The sequence below is a fragment of the Netta rufina genome (genome assembly GCF_964035555.1).
Source record: "Netta rufina genome assembly, chromosome: 26".
In the NCBI taxonomy this organism is placed as follows: Eukaryota; Metazoa; Chordata; class Aves; order Anseriformes; family Anatidae; genus Netta; species Netta rufina.
Genome location: NC_140150.1, coordinates 7,562,440 through 7,568,573, shown reverse-complemented (window position 1 = coordinate 7,568,573; position 6,134 = coordinate 7,562,440).

Below are 6,134 nucleotides of genomic sequence, written 5' to 3'. Positions count from 1 at the left end.
TAACCCTAACCCTAACCCTAACCCTAACCCTAACCCTAACCCTAACCCTAACCCTAACCCTAACCCTAACCCTAACCCTAACCCTAACCCTAACCCTAACCCTAACCCTAACCCTAACCCTAACCCTAACCCTAACCCTAACCCTAACCCTAACCCTAACCCTAACCCTAACCCTAACCCTAACCCTAACCCTAACCCTAACCCTAACCCTAACCCTAACCCTAACCCTAACCCTAACCCTAACCCTAACCCTAACCCTAACCCTAACCCTAACCCTAACCCTAACCCTAACCCTAACCCTAACCCTAACCCTAACCCTAACCCTAACCCTAACCCTAACCCTAACCCTAACCCTAACCCTAACCCTAACCCTAACCCTAACCCTAACCCTAACCCTAACCCTAACCCTAACCCTAACCCTAACCCTAACCCTAACCCTAACCCTAACCCTAACCCTAACCCTAACCCTAACCCTAACCCTAACCCTAACCCTAACCCTAACCCTAACCCTAACCCTAACCCTAACCCTAACCCTAACCCTAACCCTAACCCTAACCCTAACCCTAACCCTAACCCTAACCAACCCTAAACCCTAACCCTAACCCTAACCCTAACCCTAACCCTAACCCTAACCCTAACCCTAACCCTAACCCTAACCCTAACCAACCCTAAACCCTAACCCTAACCCTAACCCTAACCCTAACCCTAACCCTAACCCTAACCCTAACCCTAACCCTAACCCTAACCCTAACCCTAACCCTAACCCTAACCCTAACCCTAACCCTAACCCTAACCCTAACCCTAACCCTAACCCTAACGGATCTAACCCTAACCCTAACCCTAACCCTAACCCTAACCCTAACCCTAACCCTAACCCTAACCCTAACCCTAACCCTAACCTATGGCAAACCAACCCCATCGTTACCATGGCAACACAACCCCATGGTTGCCATGGCAACACTACCCCATGGTTACCATGGCAACAGAACCCCATAGTTGCCATGGCAACACTACCCCATGGTTACCATGGCAACAGAACCCCATAGTTGCCATGGCAACACTACCCCATGGTTACCATGGCAACCCAACCCCATGGTTACCATGGCAACACAACCGAATGGTTACCACAACAACACAACCGCATGGTTAACACGGCAACCCAACTGCATGGTTACCACGGCATCTCAACCCCATGGTTGCCATGGCAACTAAACCGCATAGTTGCAATGGCAACCCAACCCCATCGTTACCATGGCAACACAACCCCATGGTTGCCATGGCAACACCACCCCATTCTTACCATGGCAACAGAACCCCATAGTTGCCATGGCAACTAAACGCCATGGTTCCCATGGCAACACAACGCCGTGGTTGCCATGGCAACCAAACCCCATGGTTACCATGGCAACACAACCGCATGGTTACCATGGCAACGCTACCCCATGGTTACCATGGCAACACAACTGCATGGTTACCATGGAAACACTACCCCATGGTTGCCATTCCAAAAGAACCGCCTGATAACCACTGCAACCCAACCCCATACTTACCATGGCATCACAACCCCATGGTTGCCATGGCAACACTACCCCATGGTTACCATGGCAACAGAACCCCATGGTTACCATGGCAACAAAACCCCATGGTTACCATGGCAAGAGAACGCCATGGTTACCATAGCCACCAAACCCCGTGGTTGCCATGGCAACCCAACCCCATGGTTACCATGGCAACACAACCGCATGGTTACCATGGCAACACTACCCCATGGTTGCCATGGAAACACTACCCCATGGTTACCATGGCAACACAACCCCATAGTTGCCATGGCAACTAAACGCAATGGTTACCATGGCAACACAACCCCATGCTTGCCACGGCATCTCAAGCGCATGGTTGCCATGGCAACTAAAGCCCATAGTTGCCATAGCAACCCAACCCCATAGTTACCATGGCAACACAACCCCGTGGTTGCCAAGGCAACCCAAACCCATCGTTACCATGGACACACAACCCCATGTTTGCCATGGCAACACTACCCCAAGGTTACCATGGCAACAGTATCCCATAGTTGCCATGGTAACTAAACGCCATGGTTACCATGGCAACACAACCCCATGGTTCTCATGGCAACACAACCCCGTGGTTTCCATGGCAACCCAACCCCATGGTTACCATGGCAACACAACCCCATGGTTGCCATGGCAACCCAACCCCATGGTTACCATGGCAACACAACCGCATGGTTACCATGGCAACGCTACCCTATGGTTACCATGGAAACACAACCGCATGGTTACCATGGCAACACTACCCCATGGTTGCCATTCCAAAAGAACCGCCTGATAACCATTGCAACCCAACCCCATAGTTACCATCGCAACACAACCCCATGGTTGCCATGGAAACACTACCCCATGGTTACCATGGCAACACAACCCCATAGTTGCCATGGCAACTAAACGCCATGGTTACCATGGCAACACAACCCCATGGTTGCCATGGCAACACTACCAAATGGTTACCATGGCAACACAACCCCATGGTTACCACGGCATCTCAAGCGCATGGTTGCCATGGCAACTAAAGCCCATAGTTGCCATAGCAACCCAACCCCATAGTTACCATGGCAACACAACCCCGTGGTTGTCATGGCAACCCAACCCCATCGTTACCATGGCAACACAACCCCATGTTTGCCATGGCAACACTACCCCATGGTTACCATGGCAACAGTATCCCATAGTTGCCATGGTAACTAAACGCCATGGTTACCATGGCAACACAACCCCATGGTTCTCATGGCAGCACAACCCCGTGGTTTCCATGGCAACCAAACCCCATCGTTACCATGGCAACACAACCCCATGGTTGCCATGGCAACCCAACCCCATGGTTACCATGGCAACACAACCGCATGGTTACAATGGAAACGCTACCCCATGGTTACCATGGCAACACAACCGCATGGTTACCATGGCAACACTACCCCATGGTTGCCTTTCCAAAATAACCGCCTGATAACCATTGCAGCCCAACCCCATACTTACCATGGCAACACAACCCCATGGTTGCCATTGAAACACTACCCCATGGTTACCATGGCAACAGAACCCCATAGTTGTCATGGAAAATAAACGCCATGGTTACCATGGCAGCACAACCCCATGGTTACCATGGCAACCCAACCCCATGGTTACCATGGCAACACTACCCCATGGTTACCATGGCAACACAACCGCACGGTTACCACAACAACACAACCGCATGGTTACCACGGCAACCCAACTGCATGGTTACCACGGCATCTCAACCCCATGGTTGCCATGGCAACTAAACCCCATAGTTTCCATAGCAACCCAACCCCATAGTTACCATGGCAACACAACCCCATGGTTCCCATGGCAACACAACCCCGTGGTTGCCATGGCAACCCAAACCCATCGTTACCATGGCAAATAAACGCTATGGTTACCATGGCAACACAACCCCATGGTTCCCATGGCAACCCAACCCCGTGGTTGCCATGGCAACCCAACCCCATCGTTACCACGGCAACACAACCCCATGGTTGCCATGGCAACACAACCCCATGGTTACCATGGCAACACAACCCCATGGTTGCCATGGCAACACTACCCCATGGTTACCATGGCAACAGAACCCCATAGTTGCCATGGCAACTAAACGCCATGGTTACCGTGGCAACACAACCCCATGGTTGCCATGGCAACCCAACCCCATGGTTACCATGGCAACACTACCCCATGGTTACCATGGCAACACAACTGCATGGTTACCATGGCAACACTACACCATGGTTGCCATTCCAAAAGAACCGCCTGATAACCATTGCAACCCAACCCCATACTTACCATGGCAACACAACCCCATGGTTGCCATGGCAACACAACCCCATGGTTACCATGCAACAGAACCCCATAGTTGCCATGGCAACTAAACGCCATGGTTACCATGGCAACCCAACCCCTTGGTTACCATGGCAACCCAACCCCATGGTTACCATGGCAACAGATCCCCATGGTTACCATAGCAACCAAACCGCGTGGTTGCCATGGCAACCGAACCCCATCGTTACCATGGCAACACAACCCCATGGTTGCCATGGCAACACTACCCCATGGTTACCATGGCAACAGAACCCCATAGTTGCCATGGCAACACTACCCCATGGTTATCATGGCAAATCAATCCCATGGTTACCATGGCAACAGAACGCGATGGTTACCGTAGCAACCAAACCCCGTGGTTGCCATGGCAACCCAACCCCATGGTTACCATGGCAACACAACCGAATGGCTACCACAACAACACAACCGCATGGTTAACACGGCAACCCAACTGCATGGTTACCACGGCATCTCAACCCCATGGTTGCCATGGCAACTAAACCGCATACTTGCAATGGCAACCCAACCCCATCGTTACCATGGCAACACAACCCCATGGTTGCCATGGCAACACTACCCCATTGTTACCATGGCAACAGAACCCCATAGTTGCCATGGCAACTAAACGCCATGGTTCCCATGGCAACACAACGCCGTGGTTGCCATGGCAACCAAACCCCATGGTTACCATGGCAACACAACCGCATGGTTACCATGGCAACGCTACCCCATGGTTACCATGGCAACACAACCGCATGGTTACCATGGCAACACTACCCCATGGTTGCCATTCCAAAAGAACCACCTGATAACCATTGCAACCCAACCCCATACTTACCATGGCATCACAACCCCATGGTTGCCATGGCAACACTACCCCATGGTTACCATGGCAACAGAACCCCATGGTTACCATGGCAACCCAACCCCATGGTTACCATGGCAAGAGAACGCCATGGTTACCATAGCCACCAAACCCCGTGGTTGCCATGGCAACCCAACCCCATGGTTACCATGGCAACACAACCGCATGGTTACCATGGCAACACTACCCCATGGTTGCCATTCCAAAAAAACCGCCTGATAACCATTGCAATCCAACCCCATAGTTACCATCGCAACACAACCCCATGGTTGCCATGGAAACACTACCCCATGGTTACCATGGCAACACAACCCCATAGTTGCCATGGCAACTAAACGCCATGGTTACCATGGCAACACAACCCCATGGTTGCCATGGCAACACTACCCCATGGTTACCATGGCAACACAACCCCATGGTTACCGCGGCATCTCAAGCGCATTGTTGCCATGGCAACTAAAGCCCATAGTTGCCATAGCACCCCAAACCCCATTGTTACCATGGCAACACAACCCCGTTGTTGCCATGGCAACCCAACCCCATCGTTACCATGGCAACACAACCCCATGTTTGCCACGGCAACACTACCCCATGGTTACCATGGCAACAGTATCCCATAGTTGCCATGGTAACTGAACGCCATGGTTACCATGGCAACACAACCCCATGGTTCTCATGGCAACACAACCCCGTGGTTTCCATGGCAACCCAACCCCATCGTTACCATGGCAACACAACCCCATAGTTGCCATGGCAACTAAACGCCATGGTTACCATGGCAACACAACCCCATGGTTGCCATGGCAACACTACCCCATGGTTACCATGGCAACACAACCCCATGGTTACCACGGCAACACAACCCCACGGTTACCACGGCATCTCAAGCGCATGGTTGCCATGGCAACTAAAGCCCATAGTTGCCATAGCAACCCAACCCCATATTTACCATGGCAACACAACCCCGTGGTTGCCATGGCAACCCAACCCCATTGTTACCATGGCAACACAACCCCATGTTTCCCAAGGCAACACAACCCCGTGGTTGCCGTGGCAACCCAACTCCATTTTTACCTTGGTAACACAACCCCATGGTTGCTATGGCAACACTACCACATGGTTACCATGGCAACAGTATCCCATAGTTGCCATGGTAACTAAACGCCATGGTTACCATGGCAACACAACCCCATGGTTCTCATGGCAGCACAACCCCGTGGTTTCCATGGCAACCCAACCCCATCGTTACCATGGCAACACAACCCCATGGTTGCCATGGCAACCCAACCCCATGGTTACCATGGCAACACAACCGCATGGTTACAATGGAAACGCTACCCCATGGTTACCATGGCAAC